Source organism: Theobroma cacao, chromosome 6 (assembly GCF_000208745.1).
Source record: "Theobroma cacao cultivar B97-61/B2 chromosome 6, Criollo_cocoa_genome_V2, whole genome shotgun sequence".
In the NCBI taxonomy this organism is placed as follows: domain Eukaryota; kingdom Viridiplantae; phylum Streptophyta; class Magnoliopsida; order Malvales; family Malvaceae; genus Theobroma; species Theobroma cacao.
The window spans coordinates 12,119,303-12,128,949 of NC_030855.1; the positions used below are offsets into that span (position 1 = coordinate 12,119,303).

The 9,647-nt window shown below is 33.9% G+C and overlaps 1 long non-coding RNA gene across 2 annotated transcripts; it reads left to right on the plus strand.

The window, feature by feature from the left end:
- LOC108662503 lies at positions 6,461–8,206 on the plus strand. Of its 2 annotated transcripts, none has more exons than XR_001928379.1 (3): positions 6,461–6,761; positions 7,457–7,579; positions 7,901–8,206. It is a non-coding gene; the product is annotated as an uncharacterized LOC108662503 (long non-coding RNA). The 2 variants fall into 2 exon arrangements; XR_001928378.1 differs by lacking the exon at positions 6,461–6,761 and adding an exon at positions 6,891–6,924.

Genomic DNA, 9,647 nt, shown 5'->3' on the forward strand with positions numbered 1-9,647 from the left:
TAAAATAGTTTAATTAAGTCATGAGCCTATGTTGTAATGTGTTATAGTTTGGAGGGCTTTATTGCAAAATTAAAGTTAATTTTAACCTAGTTATATAAATCACATTTAACTATTTTTTCATAGCTGAAAAAACAAAAGAGTTGTCAAAAAAGAAAAAAATGATTTTCTCTTTGTGCGCCATCACCTACTTTGTGAAGAAGAAAAATTGTTTCTGAAGCAATTTTTCAAGTATATGATTCGACCATCCTTGTCAGAAGCAGAAAGGGACAAACATTGTCCTCTTTCGTTAACACAAAAGCATAGTTAAAATCTTCCTCGTTTGCTAATAGATTCTAGTGAAATCGTGTGTGTTTGTCCTAAGTAAATGTGCTAAATGGGGGTGAATAGCACTTTTTGGCTCTTTAAAGAATTAACTTCTAGTTGGGGACAAATGCAAGGTAAAAGAGAGATTTAAATATGAGTGAAAAACTAAAAACAAAGCAGACAATCACATCAAAATTTATAGTGGTTCGGTCCAAGACCTATATCTACTACCTTGATTGTTCAACCAATGATTTTTCAAACCAATCCACTATGAACGGTTAAATTCATAAGCTTTCACCAAGCTTTTACAATGTCTTTTACCAGACTCAACCAAAACCTTTCACAATGGTTTTTACCAAGATCAACCAAAACCCAACAACTAACTTTTCTAGGCTAAGTTAGAACTTATACACTCAATGAAGCAATTTAAGCTTGAATAAATTCCCTTAGAGTGTCTTGCACACTCTACGTATACAAGGAAAAGAGAGATAAAGGTGTACCTATGATCACTGACTTGATCTAAGTGGTACAAAGTGAAGTGCTTGAATCTTTTTCAAGGATAGGCGTGAAGTATAGAAGAATATAGAGAGTTTTTGCTGGTTTTTGTGCTCTTTTAGTTCTTGGAAGCCTTAATTGCATTTCTAGCCATTGGAAGCCTCTTAAATACATGGAAAATCAACTCTGATAGTTGTTAGGCAGCTTTTCATCATTGAAAATAGTTGTGGTAGTTCTGGCCGTTAATCTATCTTCTAATGCTCAATTCAAATTTTCTGACAGAATGATCTTAGTTGACTAACTGCACTCTTAGTCGACTAAGTCGTTTTTATCTTTTCATCCCAGTTTCTGGCAGTGAGCACTTAGTCTACTAATTTCCTTCTTAGTCAATTAAGTTGTTTCAATTTTGAACTCCAGATTTCTAGCAGTAAGCTCTTAGTCTACTAACCTACTTCTTGGTCGACTAAGTCTTCTCTGTCTCTCAATCCTCATGAGCCTGCCAACTTCTTATTTCAATTTTAGCCCACTAATACCCTTCATTAGCCAACTAAGAGGCTTTTGTTTTGTTGATCAATTGTGGCTTTTTGTTCATATGATTTTTTATATGAACCTTTGAATGATTAATTTATTCTTGGCATATAATTTTTGTCCTGCACACTCAAGTAGAGATATTAGACACAAATGAATAGGAATGTTTCATTATCATCAAAAACTAATGAAGTCAACAATCTCTCCCTTTTTATGATGACAAACATTCCTTGATTAGCCGCATAGTGTCTATAGGTTCCTTTTTGTTCTGTAAAAAATGGAGGTTTTCCTCCCCCTAAGTGTGTGCTCCCCCTCAGTGTGTGCATATTTTATTATTCATTTAAGCAAGTTTTTGCTCATGTCATATAGAAAATGACATGTATGGATTCAAACTTATGACAAAGTATATTTATGTAGACATATAGAATGATCAGCAATAAGTGACTGGTTGACAAAATTTCAATATTTCAGTTAACTATCTGTCATCAGCATATTGCTATCAAATTTTTTCTATGCCATTGATCATCCAACAAATATAATATAACCAGCATCCATATACTTTTTCAACCAAGTTCCATTCACAAAATCATAACAAAAATTAATTACCAGCATATTAAGTCAATATCAGCATCGAATTTTTAAATAACATTAGTTAAAATACCATAAACATAAAAACAAATTTAAATGTTAACCATCAATAACAAAATCATATAAACAACTTATCAGCATCCCATTTTAACACAATAATAAAAACAACAAAGTTAAATTTAAATGTTCAACTGTCAGCAGAACAAAAAAAGTAGAAAAAACAATAGTCAAAGTTTTGTTCCTAAATTACCCCTATATCATTTCTACCCTCTATCTCTCCTAAGTTTTCTATAATTCTCCCCCTTTTTGTCAGCATCAAAATGAGGGGTCTTCAATCAGTTCTTGAAGAGGCTGAAGAGGTAGATTCATCTATGCCACAGAAAACATTAAGGGGTTCAGGAAATGGTTTTGGAGGTGATTTCTATGGTGAGGGTTCAAGGGATGATTTATCAAAAATTTCAAGGGGGTCTTGAGGAGAAGAGATGGTTGATGGTCTAGCTTTTTCAACTATTCTAGAGCATTTCCTTCTTTTGAGGAATTTGGTCTTGGTTGTCATTGTCTTCTTGCCTTTACTAGATGGTTTAGACTTGGCTTGTGGAGCAGTAGTAGCTTTTTCATTTTTTTTCACAAATTGTTCCTCTATAGCAGAAGCTAGTTCAGGGGATTCTCTCAGAGATACTAATTTTTGTGTTTTCCCTTTAGCTGCTTCCTTTTAAGCTTATTCTTTTCTAACCATTTATGGAAGACATCCATTATTGAGACCTCCTCTGAATTAAAGGGAGATGGTTGATCTTGCTGTAGTTCTTGATGAGATGGGGACTTCTCAAATAAGCCTAGCACTTCACTGCCTTAATCTGATTCATCTTTACTCTGAGGCTCAAGAGTTTGAGATTTCCTAGGTTGATCAACTTCTGGTTCAAGACCCTCGGGTTGAATGACAAGACTTGCAACTTGAAAAGTTTAACCTTCTTCTTGGAAGGCAAGGCCTTCAGCAACCTGTCCTACTGGTGCTGAGGTATTTGTAGCAGCAGGCTTAGAAGTTGATTTCTCTTTTCCTTTCATCATATTTTTAAGTTCTTCCAACTTTTCCTTAATTTTCGACATCTTCACAGCTTAGTCTATAAGATTTCCATCAATTCGCATCAGCAGATTTAAAATCATTTCATTTGAAAACTGAGAAGAGGCTGCCTCAGATTGAGCAGGGAGTGAAGATTGTTTTCCTGGAGTGACCTTGAGGGTTTTAGCAAATTTTTCTCCATCCATTTTATACCCCATCTTAGGCAAACTGCCAAGATATATAGCCTGGTCCTTGCTTTTCACTAAATCCATTTTATAATTAGAATTCCATATTCCCTTCTTCCTAACCAGTGAAGTGACCACATTTCCATATGGTAGATTTACCTTGTCAACTCTACAGGCTCCCCTCATTCTCTCTATCATGAATTGGCCTAGATTGAATGGAGCACCATTAAAAGCATGCTCCATCAACCATAAGTTCTGAAGACTAACATAGCTAAAACTGCCATTTCTTCCATGAACATTTGCAGCAATAAAGTAATGCAAAATTCTTATTTGGGGGATTGTAATGAGATCGGCATTATTTTGGAAGTGTACTTTTCTTTCTTTCTAGTTATAATCTCTCATAGAGATAATGGATCAAAGTTATCAAGCATTTCAAAATCTCCCTCTTCACATTCGATTTTAAGCAAACTTCCTAAGTCTGCAATAGTCACAACAAATTCCTTTCCATTTATGAAAACATTTAGACCATCCACAATGAAATCTTTAGGATCTTCCAGTTTATTTTCTTCTAAAGCTATGCTAGCATAAAATTCTTTCACAACGCTAGGACTATAGGTTCGGCTCTTGAAAGTGATAAATTTTTTCAGTTTCATTTCCTCAAAGTAATCTAATAGAGCTACTTGAATTTCAGGATTTTCATCGAAGCTCTTCTAGTCAATAAATTTTTCACATGTAATTGGAGCATTATCAATTTTCTTGAATCTATCTTCATGGGTTTTATTCCTAAACATTGAGGACAGAACCTTATCTTTCTTGGAGGATTTTTCCTTCTCTTTCTTTTTCTCTACTCTATGTTCCTTTTGTATCTTTTTTTTTAATTTTCTCAACCTCAGAAGCAGACACAATCTTCTTCTTCTTTTTCTGGATTTTTGCTTGTGGACTTTCCTCCATTGGCAGTTTTCCCTTTTTTTTTCTCTAGAATTTCTTTTGACAGAGGGGATTTTGCCATTTAGTTTTGATTAGTTTCTAACTTAGGGTTTGTAAGTTAGGATGAAATGGGGTTTCAATTTTTCAAAGTAGAGGTTTCTGGTAGGAGAAAATGGAGGACGTGGAAGAGGAGTTATGAGAAACCGTCTAACTTCCCCTTAAATGCTGTCAATTTTTCTCCTTTTCAAAATTTAAAACTTTGCCTCTCATTGTTTTTATTTTTCAGTTAGGCGACATTTGCTGCCCATTTTCTTTACCCAGTAGACTATTCTTTTTCACTATTTTATTCATTCTTTCTCTAGCTAACTGAGTCTTATTATTTAAAAAGACAGAATACTCTTAGTTGACTAAGAAATTCTTAATCGACTAAGTCCCGACTGTTTTGTGAATGGCAAACTCAAAAAACTTTCTTACAGCTCCTGCACATTAATCATCCCTAAATTTCTCCTAATTTTACAAAATCTATCCTCATTTAGGGGTTTGGTGAATATATCAGCTAAATGTTTCATGGTGCTAACAAACTCAATTTTAATGTCTACTTTAATTACTCTAATAAAGTGATGTCTAATCTCAATATGCTTGGTCCTAGAGTGCTGTACAGGATTCTTTGATATATTAATGGCACTAGTGTTATTGCAAAATATTGGTACATTATGCAAGGTTATGCCAAAGTCTTTTAATTGTTGTTTGATCCAAAAGATTTGAGCACAGCAACTACCTAAAAAAAATATATTCAGCTTCAACTGTGGAGAGTGCAACTGAGTTTTGTTTTTTACTCGACCAAGATACAAGCTTATCTCCTAGAAACTGACATGTTCCACTAGTGTTCTTTCTACTATTTTACTTCCAGCAAAGTCTACATCTGAGTATCCAATAAGATTGAAGGATGTTCCTCTAGGATACCACAATCCTAAATTTTGTGTGTATATAAGGTACCTAAAGATTCTTTTTACTGTAGTCAAGTGTGACTTTTTAGGTTGTATCCAATAAGATTGAAGGATGTTCCTCTAGGATATCAGGCCTACTAGCAATTAAGCACAGCAGGGATCCAATCATACCTCTATAAAGCTTTTGATCAACGCTTTTTCCTTTTTCATCAGCATCAAGTTTGGTGGATGGACTCATTGGTGTGCTTATTGATTTTAGCTTCAGCATGTCTTGAATGTATCTTTCTTGGCTGATGAAGATTCTTTCCTCACTTTGTTTGATTTGAAGGCCAAGAAAGAATTTCAGCTCACCCATCATGTTCATTTCGAATTCACTCTACATCTCTTCAGCAAAGTTCTTGCATAAAGCCTTATTAGTTGCAACAAACACAATATCATCCACATAGATTTGAACAATAATTAAATCAATCAAGCAATTTTTGACAAATAGTGTTGTATCAATGCTTCCTCTACTATATCTTTTCTCAACTAAAAACCTAGAGAGTCTTTCATACCAAGCTATTGGAGCTTGTTTTAGTCCATACAAGGCCTTATGAAGTTTGAACACATAATCTGATTTTTCATAGTCCTCAAATCCGGGGGGTTGTTCAACATATACTTCTTCTTGAATGAAACCATTTAAAAATGCACTTTTTACATCCATTTGGAATAATTTGAAGTTCATAAAACATGCAAATGCAAGAAACAATCTAATGGCTTTAATTCTAGCAGCAGGTGCAAATGTCTAATCATAGTCAATGCCTTTTATAATACCCCGTACTTTGATATGGTGGTTAATAAAGCTTATTGGATGCCAATTGAGGTTAATTATAATGTTTAGAAATGATGAAAGATGAAAGGATTGGTTTGGGATAAAATATTCCATACACAAGAAAATAATAATAAAATAACGATTTTTTTTTAAGAAGAATTTGCAAGATAAAAGTGATTCGGAAGTCAATTAAGGTATAATAAGGTATTTTGGGTACCAAAGGGACAAGAGAAGACAAGAGAAAATTTTTAGAATAAAATAATATTAAAATATTAATATTTTATTCAGTGTCAAAATTTTTCATGAAGGAGTATATGGGCAACCTAAGTGGGCGAGAAGAAGAATGAGAAAAAAAATTTTAGAGAAAAATGTCGTTAATGGGGCCGCGTGTCTTTATTAAGTAAAGATAGCGCAGGTAAATAAATATTTTAAATATTATGGGGACACTGTGTTGGAGTACAAACTTCATACTTTGTTTGTACATATGTAGAAGAAGATAATAGAAGGAAATTGGAGTTAAATGAGTGTTGGGAGGACTAAATTAAAATGGAAAGAAACTTAAAGGGCAAAATGGTAATTTTGCATAAAGTTTGGTCAAAGCTTCTAAAGGAAGCTTTGACTCCCATCCTTATCAGCCGAAAACAGTCCTTATCTTCCCAGCAAGATATTTTCTTCTTCATTCTTGAAGCTTCCAATGCCATTCTCTCATTCTCCCATGGAAAGCTAATTTTCTTTCATTTTCTTTCCTTGTTTTCTTTTCATTTCTTTTCTCTTCTTGCTTCATTCTTCTCCCAACTTCTTGTGCACCAAAGTTACAACTTCTAAACCCAATTTCCAGCACATATAAACTCTAGGAGAAGAAGAAAGAAAAAGAGAGAAAGGAAGAAAAAGCTTGGTTTTGGTGATTCAAGCAAGGAACGGTAAGAATTCTTGTTTTTGGCTTGAGTAGTCTTTGAAAATGAGTTTGTGACCTAGAGAAATCTCTTGTGGCAGCAAAGATTGGCTTGATTGGAGAAAAATTGATAACATGTAAGCCAATAAACCCATGGGTACATGAAGGACTCAAAGTGGAAAAGAAAAACAGTAAGCTTAACATTATGTTTTAAAGCCTACGGTTAGTTGAAAATTGTGGGGAATTATGGTTGTTGAAAGGATCTATTTGCATAAGCTAGTTGAAAATTGTTAAGATTGTATGGCATGTCATTTGAAAGAAGTGACAAAGGAATATTATGGATGGAGGATTGAGAAACAAAGTATTGAAAGTTATATAGATAACGATGCGTGTAAACTATGAAATAATCGATTGAAAGTGAGAATGATTGTTGCTGCCATATATGTGGATTATGTGTGGAAATATAAGATGGATTTGGGCAGAAATTATTTCGAAAGGTTGAAGTAGGCACATGGCATCATAAATAAATTGCCGGTGATATAATCTAATGAATTACGTACGCAATGGATATAAGTAATTTGAGCAAAAATGTATTAAGATGTGAGTTAATTGAAGATGGTTTCATGATAGGATGAAAAATATAAATTTGAGTAAGGATTAATTGATTGAAGTGCTGCCTGTATACGTATGTAATTCAATATATTGAGTTCGTATTATTGTTAGGAAGTGCAAAGATAAGGTTAAAGTACTATGGTGGCATGTCGGAGTAAACAATGAGCGACCGGTCAGTAAAATAATCAGAGACAGCTCTAATCAAATAGCGATGTAATATCCTGCTATCGTAAGGTGAGTGAACTTGCATTTTAAAATGTTTTGGGGAAATGTTTACGTGTTTCAATGAATCATTTAGAAATTTTATCGGTTTTTGCTTTAAAATTGCCTAAGAACAAGCCCTTGATAAAATGTTTGATGTTGTAAAATGTGAAATATGTAAAAAGATGAATCTATATGTTTTTGTATAATGTTGATATATTTATATATATACTATGTCATAAATGGTACCATTGTGTGATAATTGTAATCATGCATGTGCAAAGTGGGCAGTGCACATGCTGGTTGAATGACAATGTTGTGATAATTGTAACCGTGCATGTGTGGAGTGGGCAGTGCGCATACCGATTGAATGACAATGTCGTGATAATTACAACCGTGCATGTGCGGAGTGGGCAGTGCACATGCCGGTAATGATGCACATGAGTTAGGTGAGATGGTGTGTCCGGCTATGTACACGATGTGGGGGATGCACATGAGCCAGGTGAGGTGATGGTGGTGCATGTGCTTATATATATATTGTCACGACCTGGTACTCCATTCGAGCTTGTGACAACAGCTGTGACGTCCCGATGGACATTCATTGTCCGAAATTCCAACCGGAACCTCGCAAGGCTTTAATATCAATTTTCGCACCTCCCTTGTGAGCAACAGTTGTTAAGTATCATGTTTTGAGAGATTATAAACTATTTCCAAATCAAAACAATAGAAAAAATAATTTTTTTCTCATAGAGGCATTTTGGTCATTTTTCCTCAAAATCTTGAAACCAGCTAAAAATATAGTATGCGAGTGAAAAACACAAATTTAATAATCAAAAATAAGTTTAGATGCCTAAAACATTCATTTAAAGTGAAACTATACCTATTTGAATATAATAAAAATATTTAATAAATTATTCTATTTTCTTATAAAACAATATTATAGAGTTACTAGTAAATAATTTTTGTAGCGTAAAAGCTAAATAAATTCATACATACTTTAATACAGATAACCAAAGCATAAGATTTAATTTACAATAACAAGTAGGCCCCCAAATAACCAAAAGTAATAAAGGCTATGAACTTACAGTTTGGAATATGCAAATCCAATGGTAGCTCTCGATGAAATGAGCTATCTACCGACTATCCTGAGCCCGAAAGGGGTGAAAATGAGGGTGGTGAGATTATATAATCCCAATGAGTAAACAAATATCATTTAAAATATATAAAGCTGAGTAAATGGAGATAACTTAAAATAGTTCATCGTACTATGATTGATAACGTTTCAAACTCATTTCAACAAAATAGTATCAATTCATTTAAATCCAATAATCAACATGGCTTATGAATTTCTTAAAACTTGGCTCGTGCCAAAATTATTCTCATACTCAGAGGGCTACCTGGCCTAGGGCTATCCCAACCGAGTTCGGCAAGGCTGTTAAAAAGTCATGTACGCATAAATCATGCTTTTATTTTGAAAACATAGTCATTCCTTGGCGTTGGCTGAGTTCACCCTCACGTGGTGGTTTGGTATGAAGTGAACTCTAAAAATTGTACCTCTGGAGTTACCCTACACACCTCTCCAACCGAGGTAAGAACATAACGAGATTTCATGCCCCTCTAATAGGCTGGTCCATAGAACCCACCACTGTAGTGACCAATCTATAACCCACCAATTCAATAAAATTCAACAATATGACATGGCAATTTTATCATTACCCAGTCTATCAAGGCAAAACAACAGTTTATACGTTTTCAACACAAATACCAATCTAGCCATTCATACCTTCATACCCACATTATCATAAGCCATTTAATTTAAAACATAATTTACAATACAACAAGTAGTCTCTAATTACTCCATTTTCAAATCATCATTAAATTTCAAGACAATTTTATAAAATCATTTCGTTTAATCACATTTTGCTTATAAAACATAAAGATTTACCATTTAAACTCATTTTTCATAAAATCTCAAAATCGGATATAACAACTTTATATAATTAAGATGATAATAAGGTTACTCACTGTATCAAGAGTTTGAAATACTCCTATTCTCAATCCTCTGACACAACGTATTTACCCTTGTTAGAGGGCTCGCCTC